At 43.0% G+C, this 12,008-nt stretch overlaps 1 protein-coding gene across 1 annotated transcript in view; it reads right to left on the bottom strand.

Annotated features, from left to right (window-relative positions):
* Positions 1–12,008, bottom strand: part of TG (thyroglobulin) — a 2,464,750-nt gene that overhangs the window by 472,368 nt on the left and 1,980,374 nt on the right. The window lies entirely within an intron of this gene.

Below are 12,008 nucleotides of genomic sequence, written 5' to 3'. Positions count from 1 at the left end.
CTATTAAACCGTGAATGAAGTTTGTATGAATACACAGGCAGGTTATTAATCATTTATGTTACAAATACACATTATGAGATGTATGTTTAAACCCTTCATTGCATATTGTATGTATGCACAGACATGTTATTAAGCATTTATCTGGAAAATACACACTTATGAGATGCATTTTTAAATCCTGCTTTGCTGCGCTCAGCTAAGCTCCACTAAGCACACCTAAGCCTTGCCAAGCACTATTTAAATAAGGAATGTTTTAACTGTGATTAGCCGGTTTGCACAATGCTAAGCAATACCAATTTAAGCATGGGTCAGCCCAGCTAAGCTGGTTTGTACACTGCTAAGCATTGTTAGTTTAAGCAGTGTTCAGCTGAGCTCACCAGGTCTGAGTGGTGCTAAGCGATGCGTCACATTTTTAACAATTGCCCAATGGTGGTAAAGGGAGGGAAAACAGACTTATTTAAGTGCAGCAGCTGGGAATACAGCAGAACCAGTTGGAGTCTGAACTTGACAGGAGCTATGGCATGTATTAGAGAGGGTATGTGCTTCTGGGCACAGCGTTGGGGCATTCTGGAGTCCAGGGTCATGGCTGGGCTCCTCGTTAAATACCATGATGTTTGGCTGCTGCAGGGTCAGTAGAAGGGGGTGGAGTACAACTCAGAGGTCTGGGACTGGCTGACACGCGATCTCACCAGTGCAACTGGCATCCCCTACACAGGTGAGCAGGACTGCCATCATTATGATGACCTGAAGCATCGTAAGCGGAATCTCTTGGCCACCTGTGTCCAAGATGCTTGGGATGGGAATGCCCCACAAGTTTGTAAATACTGTTTGCATTGTTTTACCAACACCTAATCTGAATGTGTGATAGACAGGTACACATACTGGTTTGCTTCTCTCCCTACAACTGCAGAGGACAGAGCTCACAACCTAGAGGCCCATGCAGGGTGCCTGGCCATGTGGCACCGTGAGTGTGGTGAGCACAGATGTATCTTGCACTCTATAGTCATATAAGCAATAAGGAGTAATGTATTAACTGCCATTAGATATATAGAGTTTTGATTGTACTCCAGTGAATGTGGTCATAGAGCTGGACTGCAATAAGTGAGTAATACCAGGTATAGTTCAATAAAGATGAATGCATGAAACCTGAGAATGTTAAGGAAATACAGTTTCTGCAGCATTAATTGTGGAATTACAGCTGTATTGCAACACCTGCATTATATATAACTGCTCTGCAATAAAGATTGGAAAAATATACCACTCACTGCATAAAGTCACCCCTAATAAAGCTGTGTTTGCAATATGTGTGTATTTTGGGCTGGCGTTCATTAAATTGAGTATTACACTTGCTGTGAACTAAAAACACAAAGAATACCACTAGCTGACTGAAGGTTAGCTAATAAAGAGTGTTCTGCTAAACTGCAGATTTGGAACTGTACTAAAGTATATAATGCATTATGATATTTGTTCTGCACTAAGATCCAAAACAATAAAAGGAACACCCATGATATATTGTGTATATCAGGATTGTCTTGTGTTAACCATTGCATGTCAGCTATATGCATTTCTGCTCTTAGGTACACTGGTGCAGGTAAGTATGAAACTGTAATAGCTGTAGTAGTAAAGTGACTGCAAATATACCATCTGCAACTGTTCATGGATCAGGTAGCCAACCCAACACTCTGATATGGTTTGTACACATCATAGATATTTCAACCCACTAGGTGTATATTTTCTACAGCTGCATTTCATGTATTAATGCACAGTTCACCTACTAGCTCTGTCATGCATGAATCTCATGCATATGTGTTCAAGTGTCACAGCAGTCTTGTATAATGTTCTACCTCTATTGCCAGGCCATATTTTGCTACCAGGTGAGCTCTACACACATATCAGTTAATCACAATGCAGCAATGGATCAGTAGCTCAGTTTGATAAATACTAGGTGTTATGTACATTTTGTCACACACAGACCAGGGTTTGAATCCAGCGACAAGTATTACTAAATATTATTGAATCAGTTATGTATTGTTAACGGATGTTCTCCCCACAGGAATTACAGGTAAATAAATGGCTGTAATAGCCGTTAGATTGGGTTAATAATTTGTGTGTTCAGGTGTACCACAGTGTTAACAGCATTGCTCAACAATGTGATAAGCTGTCAGAAAATAAAGACAAAAAGTATAATACTAATAAAAGTTAATACAATAAATAAACTGTGTCATCTCGGTATAGCTGTATGCCTGGTGTGTCTGTGAATGTATGCTGATAGTCTAACCCCATGCCTGCCAAGAACGGCATGATAGTTGTAAACTCTCTGTACTGTGCACGATACATGTCTTTCAAGTGTCACACTATCATGGACTGTGATCACTGTTGCCTAATCCCTCTGTCACAGATCTATCATGAACATGATTTATGTCAATAGCACAGTCACACCACATCAGTCCATAGTACACCCTGGTAGTCAGATATGTCCCCTGACAAGTAATAGTCCTCTGTAGTTGTGCACCTGTAGGTGTTACAACTTGGCCCATACTGCCCTATGTGGATAGCTCCAGAGTTATGTACGTGCTACAGAAGCTATAGGGCACTTGTATACATAAAGTAAAGGCAGACCTGGAGAGTATATAAGAGTACTGTTTCAAACAATATAGCCTATACTGGTATTAATGGACTGTATATCTCTCTCCCCCCACCCCTTATCTGCATCATAATTGATTATTGTTATACACCGTTTATGGTTTACTATTAACATGCGTTGTTCTGAAAACATTATGTTGGACCTTGTGTTTTATTATTGTTATGTATTACAATGGTTGCATACTAACATACCTTGTTGAATTACCTATGTTGTTGGCCTTATGCCGCAACTGTTACTGGCATGCTGTTAATATACTGACTGCTATCTCACTTATTGTTGTGTTCCATTTGCTATGCTATGTTACTGGGTTATTTGCAATGTTCTGGCATGCTCTTATAACTAACTAAATGTTCTGTTCATTACTAACCTATACACTGTGGCATGTGTGGGACCAAACCCAGTGTTACCCCTCTGCTGGCCCTGCACCACCTATGGATGGAACTGCCTCAGGGGATGGGGTCCGTCCCCCCAGGAGCAGGTATGGAGGGGGGTTTGTTACCCGAGATCAGCTACTGGTGATGGTGCACAGGATCATGCATTGTGGCTATGAGGATCACCATCACCAGCACCAGATTGAGGGCAGACTCACTAGCCTATAGGGCAAGGTGGCCCCAGTGTGCAGCCCCCAGCACAGCAACCTTTGGGGCAATGAAGGAGCAGCGTGGACTGCCCATGGGTGGGGAGCTCAGTCCCACTGCTGCCGTCTATGGGCACATGGCTCTCTGACTCCACAACAACCCTACCCGTCCAAGGAGTTTACCCCCCTCATGTGTCACACCACCCCTGTATGCTGTCTTGCCTGTCTTGTCTATTTGCAAATGCAACCTCTCCTACACAACTTACCTCCCGACATGTACCTATATCCCTTCCCCAACATTCCACTCTCTCCTTAACAAAAAGGGCATCTGTCCCACAAAAAAATATTGCCCCATACATAGCTCTCCATTTGGTACCCATATCCGCTGGGCACAATCAATTATTGCAATAACTAATGCACACAGTTATGTTGCCCTCACCCCTCTCTCTGGGGTGTGAGGCTCCAAATTCCAAATTCTCTACAACATGCACAGCTGCTGGTGTACAAGGAATGGAGAGCTATGGTTCTTTCCAACACCCGTCCTGCACTTCCCTACCTGCATTTCAGTATGATTTTCCCCATGCTTGCCCCATTTCACCACTTTCCTATCGCCCCTTTTTTTCTTTTCTTATTTTTAAAATGACTGTGGGTTTAAAAGGAGCTAAGTGGCGAAGCACGCAGCACAAGCCCACTTAAAACTCATTAAAACTGCCTTAATCACCTTCTCTGTTTCTGACACTGTTAGGCACATATACAAAATAATCACCCCTGCCAAGTCTGAAACCCAAGACCCTGCCAACTACAGCACAGTATATTAGCCCACAAGGCCCCTCAGCTCTGAAGTAAAACACATTTCATAAGCATATTCTGATTACCGATGACACACTGCTTGAACATATCATGTGAAAATGTTGAATATACTTGGCACTGTGATGCAGACATCAAACCAGTATACAGCCAAATGAATAATGATGGAGGTACATGAGGCCTGGGATAGCAGGTATAGCTGTCAATCGCACAGACTGTTGCAGAATGTACACAGTTGTGCCACCTACTTTTGGCACAGTTTTCACAAACCTATTCTGTGTGTTGAAGTACTGGCAAGTCAGTACAGATTGAGGTTAGAAAATCATGACAGACAGTTCAGTATCTCATATACCCATCCGAATACACATGCTTATACAAATCCTGTATAATAGACTATATGCATGCACATATATCTTGCAAATTCACCTGTTGCAGTACTGAGTTAGTAGCTCAGTTTGTTAAATTCCTAGCATGCTGTATATTTTGTCACCCACAGTCCTGGATTTGAATCCAGTGAATTGTACTACAATGGCATGCTTGTGAATGCAACAAATAATGATTGAGTCCTACAATTTTAAACAGAACAGGTTGCTGCTACTGCATTCTCATCTACCCATGTTAGCAAGTCAAAGGCCTGTAGGTAGGGTCATACTGCACAAATATGTACAGGCTTCCTAAATGTCACCTATCACTCTCTGAATGGCACTAGTACATTACATATGTACATTAAGCACATGCCTCACCTGGACTCTTATGGTTACCCCCACCCTGGCTCTGCTGTAACAACAGAGCTGATACTGCTCCCTCACTGACACATGCAGCTTGCTGTCCTCCAATGCGTTCACACTCCCCGGTATGACTCCTGGGCAAAACGCAATAGCTGCAGCTTGCAACATATGCAGCAGTATGTTCAGCTACCTGCTACAGACCTACCATACCTCACAACCCCCTATAAAAAGGGATCCACACAACACCCATACATAAAGGGGTGGGGGTCAAAGTTCAAGTGACAGGGGCATGCGTCAAAGTCTTCCCCTACAAACATACACAGCTGAGACACCAGCAGCTACTGCAGCAGTAGGCATATTCTGATGCATATGACGTATGACACTCACATCTGTCTTCCCCCTTACTGATCTCAACCCATATTGTTTAACAATGAACTGCCACATAATCAGAAGGTCATTTCACAATGGCCAAACATAGCATGCAAAACTGTGGACACACCACATACATCCCAAAAGTGAACAGTATTTTTACTTAACCTATGCAATGCTGTAGTCTCCACATCTCATAATGTCCATCTCACAGACTAGGAAAAGGGTCAAGGCCTACATGAAGGCCTTAAATATAGGACTGTTGCGCCATGCTATTGGCTAATGAAAGTGCAGCCCAGCTGTTCTGGATGCAATTAGCAAGTATGAGCCACAGACTGGTGCACAGGACCTGTTAATGAGTATTACCTACAAAAGGTAAATAGGGCTGTGACTTGCTTTACCAAGACAGACTGCAATTTCAGAAGCATTTTTCTTCAGGATTTCTGCACAAAAAGGAGTACAGCACTCTACTAGGTATGTAATAGTAGTTCCCATTTAATGGGACGCAGATGGGAGAATTCAGTTATAGGGAATAGGGATTACAACAGTAGGCCTGTAGTACATCTCTGGGAATGACATGTTGGTGATAGTCTGCTGTCCAGTACCTACAGACATGCCTTTCAACTCTGCCTCCTGTGACGTAGATCACAGCTCTGGCCCTCTATGTCCCTCCTACAATGGTCGGCTCCTGTATGAATGCTACTGGTTTGTCTCTTAGATACTAGTGACAGTATGTAATGGTGGACTAAGCTGGCATGTCACATGATGTACTGTCATTCAGCTCCTCTCGGTCTGAATATCACACAAGAATAGTTCAAATATTGTGCAGGTGTCCCTGACTATCCTGGATGCACTCTGGCAAGGTACTGTTTAGTTGACATTCGTATCTCATCGCTTGAGAGCTATGGCTAGCATACCTGGCAACCCCCTACAGCAGACCTTCAGGTCATAGCCAGTAGCAGTGAGGGGACACAGGCCCAACCTCAGCAAAAGAGTGTATATACTGATCATACAAAGTAAGGGAATGAATACAGTAACAGATATTACTGTAGCATAACTGTTTCTCTGAGTGTTCTGGAGTCTGATAGCCAGATTCCCCACATGCTGAAATCAACCATTAAATCCAACCATTTTCCAGACATCCACATATTTCTGGCAAAGGATCCACATATATCAGGCACACGTACACATTCCACAAACATCTGTGTACTGCAGAAGTTGGACACCTATAGGGAAGATACCCTACAGCAGTGCTGTCTGTCATAGCATCACTTGGATATTGCTGGAATGTCACCATATACTTGTAGTAACACTCACCTATTTGTCAGACAGTGGTTGTATGACTTGGACTAGTACCTCATCTGACCCTGGGCATAGTAGTGCCAGTGCCACTCCTGGCAGAACCAGTTCCTGTGTTTGTGGTTAGATCAGTGAACTGTCCATTCTGCTATGTGTAGGACTAGCACATGGCTTGACTGTATATGGGTACACACTCAAATATCACTCTCCCATGCAGGTCACCAACAGACAGACACTGCACTAGTTCATGGCCTAGCTGACCAGCACCCCTCCCTGACTCATACACACGATGTCAACTGGTTGGCACAACCTAGACCTCTGGCACCTCCAAACTACACCCTATGCATGTGATGACACCTGTGCAACATCCCTGCCATTCATACCATCGATGCAGAGACATGCAAATATGTGTCTGATGCACAGGGTGAATATAGTACATTACATGACATTTTGTAGTGCGGTAGTATTATTCCATGACAGGTGCTATATGCTGACATGTGTCATGAGTACACATCAAAGTATTTGTATGTTTGTTGCATGATGTTACATTGGCAGCTGTGTTGCAGACTGAGAGGATTCTCTCAGACCTTTGTATGTTTCTGTTCCAGGGGTCTTTATGGCTACGTTGTGGGGAATTGGTGGCAATACAGCGGCTGAGGACGGCATGGTAGCAAAGCAGAAATATGACATAAACAAGGTACGGATGGATATGTTGATGTTTATCTAGGTGCATATGTATAGCACAGTGTGTAAGGGACAATGAGAGCAGACAGCATAATCCTGTATGCATACCCCATGGCAAGACATGTTACCCTTGATATGAGTCACCTGGATGTTCTGTACCTACAAATGCAGATGAGGCAGATAGCATGTATGCCTATGTACATGTGGGCTATTTAGGGCCAGCACCTACTCACAGGTCGTAGCCCCCCACATAATTGCAGTTTATGCACTATTATATACACGTGTATCCATTAAAACTGCATTAAAACATACATTAGTAAAAACTGGTTGTAAAATGTGGGGGGTCGTACTACAGTGGGGAACAGGGCATATACCTGCCAGTGCTGTTTTTCGGTCAAATGAGTTTTCGGTCATATGGGGTTTTGATCAAATGAACTTTCGGTCATTTGGTCTCAGTCAAATGGGCTTCGGTCATATGAACTTTTGGTCATATGTAGTGAACCCATATATATATATATATATATATATATATATATATATACATACATATATACATATATATATATATATATATATATATATATATATATATATATATATATATATATATATATATATATATATATATATATATATATATATATATATATATATATATATATATATATATATATATATATATATATATACACACACACACACACACACACACACACACACACACACACACACACATATATATATATATATATATATATATATATATATATATATATATAGGTATGTGCCACATACTGATAGATAAGGGTAATCATGTCTAAGGGGGATAGGGAGAGACAGATACATATACATAACTGTCTGCATGCACAGAGATATAATACATATCTCTGTTCTTTAGGCAAATGAGGCATCAGACATGGGCTGAAATAAGTTAAGTGTAGTAGCATGCCCAGTGTGACTGTCAGTACTTCCAAGGTGACTCTAGGCCAGACCTACCTATACTCCAGTCCGTGATTTTGTGTGCTACAGCCAATTGGCTGCTGCAACTGATTCAGTAGTCCAGCACCTCCCTGATATTATGTCCAAGGGATTCCCCGGCTGTGAGCTGCACATAATATTTGCATCATATGTCTGGTACATTTTACATAGCATTGTGATTTTCTGGTACATCATTTGCACATGATTATAGATTGACATTAGGAGCTGATGAGATACATTTGAGGTACTGACTCCATACGCAGCAGAGAACCCATGCTACTGCCCGATCTGTTATTTCTGCACTTTTTACATTCATCTGCCCACTAGTTAATCCTTCTGCTTATTTGTGAGCCTTTGTCCCACTCCTGTTCATGGCTTTGTCTATATTTCCTGCTCTATGTAGTTGTAGGATTGCTGTGACTGGTGTACATGATGTAACACCACACACAGGGTTACAGACTTCACACCTCTGACTGTATATGTTTAGCAGGATGTCCAGCATTCCACCCCATATGTCTGCTCTGCTCCTCAGACAGTTTGGTATGTTTGTTAATATACTACTACATGGTGCTCACTGACTTGTTGTAGGTACTGACACAGTTACATGATGGCCTTTACATACTGCTGCTACTCTGACTTGTTACAACCTGTTGTTATACTAGCCACCTTTTAGGTTACTCAGAGCATGTGTAATGTCCATAGTTATGACCCCCTGTCCCTCCATTGTCTCTGGCTTTGTCCAGCTTTCTTGCAGTAACAAATAGTGACAGATTGACAATCTGTGGGACTCCTACCATAGGAGTACCACATATGCAAAATTGTAGCTGCAGCCAGCTTCAAACCATGAACACCATCAACCATGCTAATGTACTTAGCCCACTGAGCCACATCAGCCACCCAAAAGTGAAGTTTAATTCCTGACACAATCAACATCAGACAGACATACAATTTGACAAATGTCTATGTAAAGCTGTGTGTTTTGTATTACTCCTGAAAGGCTGTAAGCCGAGGCACTAGAGTTTTGAGTTTTTTATTAAACTTGTGTTTGTGCTGTGGATTTCTTCTTGCTGCTGTTCTTCAAGTTGTTACATAGACATACAATTTGACCCCTGCATATTGAGAAAATAGATAATGTCATCAGGTTGTTTGGGACACCCCTGGGATTGTGTGGTCTGCTGCTATAACCTTGCAAACATACTGTTCCTGCAGTTGTATGGGAACATGGTTTTGTTGGGGGTAGGGGACTCTAGCACTGACAGTCATGCATCTGTCCTATGACCCCACTGCTTGGCATTTCCCTCACATACCGCAGTGGGTATTGCAGCCATGTGGCCTACTGCATATTTTGGGGCAGCCAGTATTGGACAGTGAATTCCTGTTGTCCCACATAGATGTTAGTTCTCTGCAGGTAGCCCAGTAGCCCACTCTACTCCTTTACATACATGCAGCAGGTCCATACATATGCTACCATAGTCTAGTACTCCATACATTTGTTGTGAAGAAGAGTGACTTACCTTGTGAATGCAGCAGTTGAGACAGCAGTGCTTCAGGGATGACTCTGAATGATGTATGTAGTACTCAGCCAATACATGGTAAGGTACAGGTTCTGTGGTGTGGCTGGTATCCTTTTCACTATGTATGTGAGTCAGAGTGAGTGTCAGTCCCTAGGACCTAGGTTATCAGTGCATGTGCTATGCGTTGCCTCTTTGCCAAGGCCTGGGCATACTGGGCATGCCTATGCCTGCCTACAGAGACAGGCTCAGGGGTTCCACCTCAGAGTCCCCCATGAGTGTAGCTGTGGGGACCTAGGCACTGGTGGGGGGCTGTGTGTCCCTTCCCTGTGATGATCCTGACGCAGCTGTTTCCTCAGGATCATATTGTGTAGCATGGCACATACTGTGAATATCTGTGCACATGTGGTTGGAGAATACTGCAGGGCTCCACCAGATATATTGAGGCAGTGGAACCGTGACTTGAGTAGCCCAAACACACATTCTGTGATGTTCCTAGTTTGTGCATGTGCATCATTATGGCATTCTTCAGTAGGTGTGTGTGTGTGTGCATTTCTGATATGTGTCATCATCCATATTTCCTGAGCTTTGCCATCATCTCTGAGTAGATGGCCATACGGCATGTCTCCCTGGAAAACATCTGGTACAGCTGTGATGTGTGCCAGATATGGGAGTCATGATAACTGCCAGAGCTACCAGCACACACAATCATGATAATGCCCTGGACATTGCACATGACCTGGCAGTTGATGGAGTGATACCCCTTGTGGTTGACATAGACTCTACCTTCCTTACCAAGTGATGCTTTGATGTGGACATGAGTGCAGTCTATAGCACCCCGTACCTCAGGGTAGTGTGCTATATGATGGAAGAGAAGCATACCTCTGGCCCTCCCCTCAGGGGTTCAGGGTAAATAAATGTGCTCACTGGCATGTGTTTGGATGGCAGCCAGGAAGTGGTGGAGTACCCTGGATGCAGATGCCTGTGAGACCCCCATCATGTCCCCAGTTTGTCTTTGAAAAGTACCTGTAGCTAGTATTCTAAGGGCTACACATACATTTGTTTCCACTGGGATGGATTCCCCTCTTTTGGCTCTAGGTCTGAGTTGAGGGTGGCAAGACTTGGTGAATTCTTCAAATATGTCCCTGTCCACCCTGTAGCACTCTACAGTCTCCAGCTCATGTAGCTCCTGGAAGGTTACCCTGGGCCTGAACACACTTCTCCTTCTCAGTCTAGGCCTATTGTCAGCAGCAGCATCAACACTGCCCTTAGCCTCTAGCACATACAGATGTAGCACAGCAGCAGCAGCCCCAAGCATTCTGTCAGTTGGAATTCCCAAGTCTGTATTCCAATGATGCAGAGTATAGGGGAAACATCAGATTGGATGGTGAATGCATACTTTATAGTGGTGTGTGGCAGATGCAGCTTGTGTGATTGGCTAACTATGATGAATTCCACCTGCCAGGTATATCACTGGGGATTTGAATGGCCCAGTGTCAGTGTAGCAGGGCTTGTCAGTAATTTATACATGATTGGCTTTCCTAGGCTATTTCCTTTTTTTTTAAATGCTTTCCCTGCTAAGCACTGCGGTGCTGCGTGCAAACCCACCACACCAGTGTAAACAGTGCTGAGCAGTCTGAACAGACCACCATGCATGGGCATGCTCAGCATAGCTTAAACAAGCTAAAACATGTGCCCTGCAGCTAAGCAATGCTTAGCAACATTAGACACCCCCCCTGCTTAGCTGAGTGGCACAATGCACAAACAGGCACCTCTGAGCTCCAATCCACTTAAACATATAGTAACACACCCCCTTTTAATATCAGCTAGCTGTTCTGTGGACACCAATAGGGTTCTGGGACTGCATGGGATTTTTCTGCAGACACAGTGGCTGATTTTTGCTAAGCAGTAACCCCAGCTCATTTGCATACAGATCCTTGCACATAACCTGGATACTTCACTGTTCCACAATCTGACTCTTTAGCCACATCTGAAATCTACCATTGTACATACTGCATGCATGGCCCCATAATGCATTATTCTCACATGTCTTTTTTTAGTTTTTAAACATTTTAATATTTTTTTTGCATAACGTATGTTTGCACGTTTCTGCACACCTCATAAACATAATACAGGTATTTTTAAAAATTATTATTTTATATTATTTTGCATTCGTTTTTGGACTCATGAGGAATAGTTTTGCACATATCTGTGCCTACTAAGACAATTCTGAACTTTAAATTGGGCTTTTTCAGCCCCTCTTCAATTTTTGCATTTGTGTACATGGAAATTTTCCATGTACACTTCTAACACCAACATGGGTCCTGCACAGATACCTATCTGCTTGCTGGATCACAAAACACCCTAATTTGCATGCAATTCACCTGCTTATGAGGTAATTGGCATGCCAC

The sequence above is a fragment of the Protopterus annectens genome, chromosome 3.part1 (genome assembly GCF_019279795.1).
Source record: "Protopterus annectens isolate FY-2018-M chromosome 3.part1, PAN1.0, whole genome shotgun sequence".
NCBI classification, from domain to species: Eukaryota; Metazoa; Chordata; order Ceratodontiformes; family Protopteridae; genus Protopterus; species Protopterus annectens.
This window is presented reverse-complemented; position numbering and strand designations above follow the sequence as displayed.